Source organism: Phocoena sinus, chromosome 1, assembly GCF_008692025.1.
Source record: "Phocoena sinus isolate mPhoSin1 chromosome 1, mPhoSin1.pri, whole genome shotgun sequence".
In the NCBI taxonomy this organism is placed as follows: Eukaryota; Metazoa; Chordata; class Mammalia; order Artiodactyla; family Phocoenidae; genus Phocoena; species Phocoena sinus.
The window spans coordinates 103,073,143-103,084,733 of record NC_045763.1 but is presented as its reverse complement, the minus strand read 5'-3'; the positions used below and the strand labels follow the sequence as shown (position 1 = coordinate 103,084,733).

At 51.6% G+C, this 11,591-nt stretch overlaps 1 protein-coding gene across 4 annotated transcripts in view; it reads left to right on the top strand.

The window, feature by feature from the left end:
* The first annotated feature begins 5,930 nt into the window (after positions 1-5,930).
* Positions 5,931-11,591, top strand: part of NGF (nerve growth factor) — a 50,658-nt gene continuing 44,997 nt past the window's right edge. The window contains exon 1 of one of the 4 annotated variants that reach the window (XM_032633155.1): positions 5,931-5,990. The gene's annotated coding sequence lies outside the window, so the exon portion shown is untranslated. Of the gene's footprint in view, positions 5,991-6,032; positions 6,168-6,245; positions 6,336-6,362; positions 6,491-11,591 lie in introns of those variants that run through there. The other 3 variants (XM_032633181.1, XM_032633177.1, XM_032633185.1) reach the window with 3 other exon arrangements.

Here is an 11,591-nt window from a genome sequence, read left to right as displayed (position 1 = left end):
AAAAGTCACTAAGGCTGGAGCTGTAGAAAAGTAAAGGAAGTTGCAAGAGGGGAAGATGAAGAGGCACAAGGGGCCAGATGACACAGGGCTTTAAGGAATATGGAATTTATGCTACTGCAATGGACAACAATGAAGAGTCTCTGAAGCTCCAAGTTGGTCAAACGCTCCATCCCCTGAGCTTCCATATCTTCCCTGGGATGTATCGTATCAGTTTACATTTTGCTTCCCCACTGGATAGCAAGTTTCTATATGGCAGGAAACACTTCTTCTTTTTTTTTTTTTTTTTGCGGTACGTGGGCCTCTCACTCTTGTGGTCTCTCCCGTTGCGGAGCACAGGCTCCGGACGTGCTGGCTCATAGGCCATGGCGCGCAGGCTCACAGGCCATGTCTCACAGGCCCAGCCGCTCCACGGCATGCGGGATCTTCCCGGACTGGGGCACGAACCCGTGTCCCCTGCATCGGCAGGTGGACTCTCTACCACTGCGCCACCAGGGAAGCCCGAAACAATTATTCTTGATCTTTGTTTCCTTGTACCTAACACAGATCCTGCCCAGGACTGTAATACATGCATTGAGTTGGACCACTGAGGTGACCTAGAGCCGCCCAGCCCAGACTCCTCTGTAGGAGCCTTACAAAGAGGGTGTGAGGCTCCTGCCTGTGTCTCAGTATCACAGATCACTAAGTGTCAACATGGCACCACATGACGGGAAAGAGGAGCCGTGATGCTCTACAGACAGAATTTGATCTTTAGGGGGCCCTGCCCCAGGGGCATCTCTGCAGTGGCCCCAGTAGGAATGCCTGATGCCAGGGTTGGTGGGGGCTGCGGAATGAGGACCTGGGTGCAGACCCTGGAGCAGCAGCAGTATTGTGGGGGCTCCCGAGTAGCACTGAGGACTCGCCCTAGTGGGAGAGAAGGGGAGAGCCTCAGAGCTGTCTGAACACAGCACCCACGAAGACGAGATCTGGGCTGTCCACGTGGTGGCCATAGGGTCATTGGAGGCCCTTGTGCAGACAGAGCTGGACCAGTCTGGGAAGTGGGAGGCTCACAGCTGTTTGCATCAGGAGAGCAGAGGAGAGATTCCGATCCACTAGGAGGCTCGCTAGACCCTGCACCTAAGGAGGTCAGTGCCTGTTTCATCTGTCTCACCCTTCTTTCCAAGTCAAGCTCAACTAAATCACAATTTTATATTTTTACAGGCCTGGTATATACTGCATATTAAATAACTATTTAATGATGGGTGAAGCAGCTTTCTAGAAATTCAGTTCCATGTGACTAGAGGCTGTTTCGTTCACTTGCTAAATCCCCGGCACCTAAAACAGGACGGCCCATAGAAGGTGCTCAGAAATTACTTTAATATATTTAATTGTATAATTATAAGTAATTATACTTATTATGGCTCAAAGAGGATAGATCTTTCTCCCAAGGTCGCACAACCTTCGAGGAGTTAAATCTTCCCAGTTCCAAGCTGGTAGCTTTCCTGGACTGCGGTGCCCCCACTGGAGAAGAGCCAAACTACTCTGAGCCCAGCTAGGTTCTCGGACTGGTTCCAAGGATGAGATCCTCCAGGCTGCGGCAGGTTGAGTTAAGAACAAAGACTTTGGGTGGAGGTGCAGAGGGTGGAGGGGGAATGGCAACAGGGCCCTTGCTAGTGCTCGTGCCTGTGGTCTAAAACAAGAACCCAGGTAGCACTTGGCACTTAGGGATGCTCAAAATGTCAGTGACTGAGGGGCGTGTGTGAGAGGTCAGAGATGAAGTAGGGGTGGAATCATAAAATGAGGAGGGAACACCTGGAAGAAGATGCATGGGAGAGGATGTAAGTCCAGGACTGAGCCATGGGAGGCATGTGCAGTCTGAGGGCAGACGGAGAAATCAGGGAGGTAGATGTTATGCCAGGACGCAGTCACAGAAGCCTAGAAAGGAAAGTGATGATGCCAGAGGTCATCGGAGAGGAAGCCGAGGACTGGCAAAGTCTGCTGAACTTGGCTGAAGGAGGAAGAGGCATGGGGGTCTAACAGCAAGAGCACCACAGGCTTGGGTCAAATCTCTGCTCAACCGTTGACTTATGCTGAGCAAGAGACTTACCTCTTAGGTCCTCAGCTTCCTTAGTTACAAACAGATGATACCTACTGATTGGGCCAGAGGAGGCCTTGTCCGGGACCTGAAACTAGGGATGTGATCAATACATGCTGCCATTATTATGTTGGTGGCGGTGTTATTATTGCAACTGGTGACCTTGAAGGAGAAAATATCAGTTCAGTAGCGGGAAGGGAAGGGAAGGGGAAGAAGATGGGAACCGGATTGCAGGAAGTTAAGGGGAACCAAGGAGATGGTGGGTGTCTCGCTGACTTTGCTGAGGAATTTGGTAGTGAATGAGGTTGAGAAATCCACTGGTTCGGCAGCAGGAGGGCCAGTGGTTTCTTTAGGAGAGAAAAGGCAAGTGAGCGCTCACAAGCAAAAGGAAAGGGACCTGCAGAGATGGGGCAATTGAAGATATCAGAGAGGGAGAACAGAGATATCAGAGAGAGGCCCCGTGAGTATGCAGGGATGGTCCCCCAGAAGAGAAGCGGGACCCCCCCCGACTGCAGTGTTCTCTGCACCCGGCCTTCCTTCACTCCTTTACCAGCTCCCCCACTTAGGCCGGGGATGGGAGGTCTCTCCCTCAGCCGCTTTCAGAAAGTATGGCATCAAGAAGACTTGCCTAGAAGTCAAGAGGCCTGAATTCTGGTCCTGACCCTGGCCATCCGTACTTGGCTACGCCCTTGTCCTTCCTGAACCGCGTCCTCCTGCATAAATGACTGATCCTCTCTGTGATTTTGTAACCATGTCGTATCATTAAGCATTATAAAACATTTCCTCTTCTGAAGCTTTTCTCCACTCTGATTGGAAGAAAGGGGAAAAAAAAAAATCTTTGAACTGAAGCTATCACTTCCTCCAGCAACTGGGACAATATTTCTGCTTCACACGTATTGCGAGCAGATCCGGTGATTCCATCAGTACCGGCAGATCGCTGCTGAGCCTCCTGGTGTCTTAAATAGCGTGCGCACTTTGTCCTGGCCTCCTGGAATGAAGCAAGGGAGAGGCGGGAGCTTTGTGCTAGGCTGAGTGTTGCTGTTGATGAGGCACTCAATGGCTGCAGGCTTCCGAATCCTCAGAAATAACAACAGTTACTGCGCATGCCCAAATCTGCCCTCCAAGGCAGCAAATGCATCAGCTGCTGGTTATTTTGATACTCTGGAGAAAAAGCTTTCGAGAAAATCTAGTACAGAAAACAGTCTTACCCTCTGCTTGTCTGCACCATTCCTTCTGCCCGCTGCCCTCTCAGCTGTTTACATTCCTATAAATGTAGCTGGTCCAGGCTTTAAAGTCCTTGTCTCAATGACCCAGGAGGAAGACGTTTCTGTTTGGGCCCTTCGTGAATGTGGAAGAAGCAAGAGAAGAGACACCTGGCTATGTGTCTCTGTGCCAAGGCCGGTCTGACCTGGAACCTGCTGGAAACCAGTCCAGTGTGGATGGGCTGTCTGACAGCCACAAATGGCTCTGACCATTTTTGGATTCAACAAGCATTCACCAAACGCCTACTGTGCACCAGGCCTCGTGCTAGGACCAGGAGAGATGGTGATAAACGTGGCTGGGATCTAATAATCCAGCCGCCACAAAAACACAAGCTCTCTGATCAGGTACCATGGCCATGTTACAGGGCCTGGCACACAGTAGGCACCCAATAATCAATCTTTGGAGTGTGTGTTTGTTATTTACGTGTTATAATTTACTCAAGATCCTAAAAGCTCAGGGACAGAAACGGAGCTATTCAGGGATGGAAAGGAGCACTTATTAAACCAAATGTGCCATCAGAATGTGATCAACAATTTGGGGAGGGGGGGTATCCAGGCTTATATCCTGCTTACATCACTTTTAAATTTCCCTCTTACACACTTCATGAAAAAGAACCACAAGTGCCCCAAATCCTTTTATCTTTCCGGGTGATATCACAAGGACACATATAAAAGCTCTGTATTCAGCAACCAAATACTCTGCTATTCTAAAATTTTCAACTTCATCCCTAAGTTCTTGGACAGCTATAATGTAAGGCTTAGGGCTGGTGCTTTCAAACAAGTTTATAAGTAACATGATTGATGAATGAATTTGTCCTATGGTCTGGAAATTCCTTTGTTTCACTGACGATGATAAATTTCCTAAAGGATCACCCTGCCTCTGATGTTACTTCTATAGAAAGGGCCATTCATGGTGGCTCTGGTCACTTACACTCACCTCCAAGGTGTGTTCCTCTACCGGTTTGTATCTCAGCAACTCAAGCGGATGAGGCTTTGCTGGGAAATAACAAGGTCATATCAAACCTAAAACTCCCTTCCAAGTCTGGGGCTTTCTCCTACCTCATCCTTCTCAGAGCATACATGAGTGGGTGAACTTAGGTATGGGAGCAAAGATGAAAACAGAAAGAAGCGGAAACCTCAGCCCAATCTGTGTCAAGTGTCTAAGCAGGGCCTCACCTTGCTCAAGTGCCCTCCACTGGGGGACAAGGGCCACCCTTGGACTTAGAGCGGGAACTCCTGTACCTCACTAAATCCCAGCACCTGAGAGTGACTTTCACCTTAATTGTGCTACCATGGCTTCACCCATAAAGGGAGACTCTGCCTCTCCCTCTCTCTGTCTCTCTCCCTACATGCCTTCTTCCCTTGTTGACTCAGGCACAGGGTAGGGGTTCAGCATGCAATTTGCTCAAGGAGGAAGTGAAGAAAAACATCTACAAGCTCAACACCAGAGGGGATGGTGGTATGAATTTTCAAAGACCCACGAATCCCCCAGAACATTATTACAATTAATGATTCATATTTGGTAGAAATCTGACTTAAGGGGTATTTCTGCCTTGCTAGTATGGGCCATGGGTCAGACAAGTTCCCCCATCAAGGTCTGTATCCATGGAACCCAAGAAATCTTGGAGGGCAGTCTAGGAGATCCCACCTCACTGAAAGTATGGATGGTGGAGGAAAAGCAGAATTTAGGTAGGGCTTGGGGTGAAACAGCAGGTTCTCTGCCTAGGTCACTTTAGAGTCACAGAACTCATGCAAAATTGTTGAAAGCTGCGGACCCTCTACCCAGAAAAGTGCACACATCACACACAGCCAGACAAATTTGCCTACAATTTCAGAAGGATGGGGGACCCCAGGAAGGAAACTTCTGGAGTCAGGGCCTTAAGTTAATGCTCTGACTCTAGGTGCTGATGCCTAAGTCTTCTGCCCCTCGTCCCTACGCAGGACTTGCCCCTACCCCCAGGGTCTTCTAGCTGGTTCTGGTTCTTAGAGCCACAGTCCTCCCTCGTGTCAGAGAAGCCCCGGCACCTGTATCTCCAGGAGCTCCCCTGGGTGCTCTTTTCTCCCAGGGTGACGGGAGGTGTCCCGGGAGAAGGGGTCTCTGGGCTTTTCTCTCTCGGCTGCCAGGAGCAGCTGAAGCCTAGGGCACGGAGGACGACGCCGGCAGACACTCCCGTGCCCTGCTCCAGTCGCTAGCTGCAGGCGAGGCGGGAGGGAAAGGCGGGGAGGTGCGGGGAGGTGCGGGGTGGGCCGGGCGATTCAGCCCACCCGCAGCTTTTTGGCCCGTTGGCAAGCGAGACCAGCACGCACTCCTGGTGCCCCAGAAAATCCCTGGCCAGCCGGGCTTTGCGCGCAGCCCCTCCAACTCCCGTGCGTTTCCTTTTGACCTCTTGAGGTTTGAACCCCTTCTTGGCTGGGTCGAACCGGCCCTCCCGGGAAAGATCGATCTCTCGTCCCCAGGATCCCCTACTGGCGGGCACCTCCGCCTGGCCAGAGCAGGTGCGGGGCTGGGGCCGGGAAGGGTTGGAGTAGGGGAAAGGATTTGGAGTGGGTGACTCAGGAGTCCGGGAGGAGGGGCTAAGAATTCAAGAAGCCTGTGTTAGAGCAGCTCGGCGCTCCGGCACAGCAGAGAGCGCTGGGAGCCGGAGGGGAGCGCAGCGGTGAGTCAGGCTGCCCCGAGCCCAGCCCGAGAGGGGCGCAGCGCGGGCACGGGCGCGGGCCGGCGTGGCTGGGCTCCTGGGGAGAGTATGCATGGATCCGGGTCTGGCGAGATCTCCGGGCACCCGCCGAGGCTTCCGCGGGCTGAAGTGCGGCCATGAGAGGAGCGTCCCCAGTGGGTGCGGGAGCGCGGGAGCCTCGGCGGGCGGGCGAGTCGTGGGGAGCAGCGCTCTCTCAGGTCGTGGAGTTCCCGATCTCCCGATGGCCCGAAGTCCGGGAGGCAACCCTGGCGCCTGCAGTCGCCGCGCGGCGGTACCGGGGACTAGCTAGACGGAGACAGCGCGCAAGTGAGGGAGAGCGAAAGAGCGTGGCGAGAGGGATGCGCGGGCTGCGAGCGCGCTGGGGCCGCAGGAGTGGTGGTCTGCGCCGCAGAGGGCTAGTGCACGGCGCGCGCGGGCTGGGGTGTGCGCCGAGTCCCGCGCGAGCGCTACGTTGTCCCCAGGTAAGGGGACGAGTTGGGCAGGGGGCTCTGGACCTGGTGCAGGGAATGGAGCAAGGGTCTCTGGGCTCCTCCGCGGGTCGCTGGAGGGCTGGGAGTCTCAAGTGAGGGCCCCAGGGGTTGATAGGGGAAGCCTGCTCGCCAAGGGACCTCCATGGAAGGTCCTGCTACGTGGGTCTCACGCCTCACCTCCAGCTGTCTGCCGCCAGGTGTGGGAGAAGCTGGCATGGAGGGGTGGGGCGGGCAGCGCCTTGGGTCCAAGCGACAAAGACCCAGGGGAGGGAGAGGGCTTGGGGGTCAAGGAGCGGCATCTTTGAGCCATCGGAAACAAGCAGCTTCATTCTGATTACAACTCTCCTTTCTCTTTCCAAAAAAACCCCCCAAAACCAAAAAACCTCTGAGATTCTCATGGAAGGTGTATTCTGCTTGAACTTTCTCTTCTCTTGTGACTTGAGAGATTAAAAAAGAGCCTGCTTGCTAGGCTGGTTTTTCCAAGTTGTTCCAGGTTGGAAGTTGTAACAGTTTGTAGGATAATTTACGGGTGTTTCATGCATTAAAGTGTATTACTGCAAAGCCTTTGGGCGCTATGGGTATTAAGGAAAACTCAGTGCACGTTCCCAGCTGGAAACCAAAATAGGGCTCTCCTGGGTATCTCTGCCCCCTCTGTCTTCTGAGGCCAATGGAAGTCCTGGAGAAAAGGCACTTGATTAATTGTCTTGGTTCCATCCTCTGGGCGCACCCATTGCCAGCCAGCCCCCTCCTCCCCCCACACGTGCACGGCCAGCTGCATTCTTAAATTCAGAAATGGACGTGGAGGGCCCACCAGTATCTCCTCCCCAGGGTCTTCAAACTCTTGAAGCTGTCAGTTAAGTCTGCTGGAGGGGACTATTTCTCCCTCTCAGAGCATATAGAAAGGCAGCAGCCATTGGGCCCTGCCAGCTCTTCTTGTGCAGTGTTTACAATTTGCTATCGAATGTCTGAAACTTTCCCCTTCTGAAGAGCTACTGAAGAAAGACTACATTAGTTGTGGAAGGGTCTCTTCTGTGGAAGAAGTTGTATGTCAGTCTGGGCAACCCAAATGTCAATCCACTATGGGCCATGTTCCCAGAGGTTCAGAGGCAACTGAGGACTGGGGGTGCGGGGTGAGTGAGAGTGGTCTGGGGGCTGAGACTGGCCCTGCTGGTGTTGACTCACAGAGGAAATGAACTCTCCTCATACTTGGGTCGTTGAAGGGGTTTGGGGTTAGCATCACATGCTGTCAACTCCTCTCCCATATGCTTTTCCCAGTGTTTTTGTGCAGGTGGGAAAAAGGGCAGTCTTGAAGGGAAAAATGTTAGGAGGCACCACGAATGGGAAACCAAGGTCTCTGGGGCCCAGGGACACATGCTTTGACACGACTGTAGGAGTACCTCAGAGGATTTTACAGCCAGCTGCTGGTGCCACGCCATCCCTGGACAGCCATCTTACCCCAAAGCAGCCCAGACCCACTAGAGAACTGGAAAATTGGGTCTACTCAGGGCAGCCTGGTGACTCTTTCCATACGCTTAACCTCTGTCAAGGAGTGAGGGTCCCACCTTCTCCTATCACCCACCACACGTCTCCCCCACCCAGAGGGCCAGAGAGAGCAAGGGATGAGGCTTCACGCTCTCCTCTTCCATGGAGAAATCTGCGCGGTGGCCAGGAAGGGGGCCCCAGCTGCCGACATCAGCAGGGAGGGTAGGGCATGGCAGGGCAAGGCTGGAGCCCGAGGGAAGTTTCTCAACATTACTGAGATTAAACTGATGAGAAAATCGCACAACTTCACTTTTAAATGAGTGCTGAACACTACTGCTGCACATCCGTGGGGTGCCTTATTTCAGGGGCAACTGCACTGGAGCCGCAGGAAAACTACTCTCTGCTCCCAGCAGGCAGTGGAAAGCTTGCTGAGGACTCATATATAGTCTCTCTATATCTCTGAGCAAATAACTCATGTCCCCAGAAGGCTTCTCTTTCTTTGACTGGCACCTCTGATCTTGCAAACCATCAGCTAAACTGACAGCTCCCAGGCTCAGCCGGTCCTGAGAAATCCACTCTGGGATGGACCAGTTTCACAGAACAGCATACGGTGGCCTCTAGTAAGTAAATGGAGATGACAGACCCTTCCCCAACCCTTTACTAGGGATCTTGCTTCCTGGCAGTGGGGAGACCGTTAACATCCTAACTCCAAATAGCAGTAAAGTCGGGGTGGCCCTGAGGCAGAAATGCAGCTGGAGGAGCTGAGGCTTTGAGGTCATTGACCTTTTGGCTGGCTGTGCACAAGGATGGAATTGTCACCATTTAAGCTGAGATGATAGACCTTGAGCCACAAAATTTGGCCAAGACGAGAATAATGAAAACCTACAATGAAAAAGCATCGTAGATTTTTTTCATTACTCTTCTATGGGTTACTTTCCATGTTTTGGAGGAGTTTCTATAGGTTATTGGCCTCAATAGGAATCACACTGAAATGATCTCTTGATATTTTTCTCCTGTATTTTGGGGAAACTTCCTGTGGTAGTTTCCCGAATTGTAAGACAGGAGGGAAAGTAGCTTTGTGACCTTGAGCAAGTCACTAAACTTCCCAGCCCTCACTCTCCCAATCTATAGGACAAGCGTAGAGGGTTAACAGTGTTTCTCAATGGGGCTATTGGCATTTGGGGATGATTCTGGGTTGAGAATGGCCTATTTATGTAATGCAGGAAGTTTAGTATCCCTACCTCCCCTACTAAAATGACAGAAATGGTGGCAACCCCAAATCCCCTCCCCCCATATATGGCTAAATGCTTATTAAAAGGATAATACCGCTCCCGGTTGAGAAGTCCCTTGGCAATTACCAATAAGGGCTTTTCTTTCAGGCCCTATGTTCGGGTCATCTATTATTTAATCATTGAATTGGGGCTTCAGAGGACCAGCCCTGGGCTTCATCCTCCAGGAGCCAGCATATCAGGCTCCAGGAAGCCACTGGCAGGGCTGTGGTCCCGCTGGGCACCATCCTTTGCTTTTGTCAGTGGAGTGTGACTACAAATGACCCACATGAAAAGAAAACCAGAAAGAGTGGGGAGAAGGGATGGGTGGTATTAGAGCATGGCAGCTTCTTTCTCTGCCATATGCTATTAAAAACACAGGCAGACTGCCTGCCCCGGGTGTCCACAGCACTGGGAGGAAATCCTTCTCTCCTTTACTAAATGGATCACACTCTGGCACCAGGAGGTCCCTGCTCTGAATGAGAGAACAAGGAAGCAGAACCCTTCCCAGCACTGACAGCACTTCCTACAACATGGGCACATGTCGATATCAAATTAATACAACAGTGCCCAAGCTGTGAGAATAAATGGGAATCAATAATGTGACCTTTGATTGAAAAAGCAGGCTAGCAATGCTACGCTGGAGGGATGGTGCTTGTAGCCCTGGGTTTATTCTCACTTATCCTTTCCTCTGCCCCAAGGTCTCACTGGAGGACAAAAAACAGGACCATTTGGTTATTCATAGTGCAAACAGCTAAAACGAACGATGCCTTTGGAGGATATAATAGCTTGCTACTCACCCCCAAGCAGTAGAAGAGAGGAAACTACCAAAGCGGTAGAACTGGCAGAGTTTGAATTTGATTCCTAATGAGGCCCCCAAAAATGGACACTGGAGACTTAAGGAGATTCCCAAATGAGGTTGAGACCGGTCTGATGATGCAATCCGGCAAGTGGGACTAGCAACAATGCGTTTTGAATTGCCAGGTTTGGCCAGCCTCACACACGGAGCGTCTTTTTATTAGTGGTAGTATTAGTCAGTCAGACAGTCAGGGTTTCCCTGAAAATTCCCCACTGGGGTAAGCAGACGGAGATGTTTTGGCATTGCCTGTGGGGGCCTCTGCAGGTGGAGAGCTCTGCCAGTGGAACGATCTAGCTCCGAAGTCAGTGGGAATGAACGGCCCAAGCTTCCCACAGAAGCTATTCCACATCGAGGGCAGTTACAATCCACTATTGCTGGAATCGTCTCCCAATAGCCACAAAGTATTTGTCGTTTGGTACAGATGGGCTGATTTTCCCGTTTCCTTTGGCTGTTCCTTCGGTAGCCAGGGTTGGTGGAATATATCATCTGTCTTTATGCTGCTCGCTGTTCCCGAGTGAGCCCAGGGAGTGCCGTTTGCTGGAAGCCATGAGAGCTCAGCCCGGGTTGGGGGAGGGAGGTCCTGTCTCTGCCCCCCCATCACTATGGATCTGATGTGTGGTTAAAGTGACTTGCGTTTCTCACTTGTCCAGTCTGGAGAAGTGTTGTCCCATGTCTGGACCTGACCAGGCCCGGCTTGGAGGTCAATCACCTCATCCTTGTCAGGAACCATACGCTGAACTCCCACATTGTATGAGAGACGCCAAGAGAGGCAGGCTCCCTTTGGGTTGTGGTTTCGAAGGAAGGAGCAGTCGTGCTGGGCTCTAACGGCCTGCAGGCAGCTGGACTAGGTGAGCAGGGAGGAAGGAGTTGAGCACCAGGAGACCAGAGATGCAGGAGGGCGTCTCTTGTACCCAATGTTCCTCTTCTGTGAAACAGAGAGAACAGTAGGACCTGCTCTGTTGGGCTGTTGTGCACATCAAGTGGGATGATACTGATGGGACACCAGCACAGGCCTGGCGCACAGTTGAGCAGGCACTCAACAAACACGAGTTCCCTTCACTCATGTTCTCCCTCCGTGGTACTGATCTGAGGGAGTCCTCCCTTTATGCTTTTCACTTCAGACCGGACAACATCATCTTTGCATTTTTTATGCCTCTGTATGTGTAAAGCTTTGCTGCACTAGGAGAAGGAATCTTTCTGGAAGCACTGAAGCTTCTCTAGGAACTTACCCACCTATATTTTGACCTTCTGTAATTAACATTCTCATTTTGATGGAATTTGAACCAAACATTTCACCTTCCGAACTACCTTGGCCTCACAATATCTGAGTAAAAGGAAACTCGTGGATTTCCTCCTGCAATTTTCTTTCAGAGGCAAACTTCTCCTCAGACTTGTATCTCAGAGATGTTATGTAATGCTCTCTAAATAAGGCATTTCTTGCGAATGGCCATTTGTACTGGCAGCTTTAGGAGTGTTTCAGTTC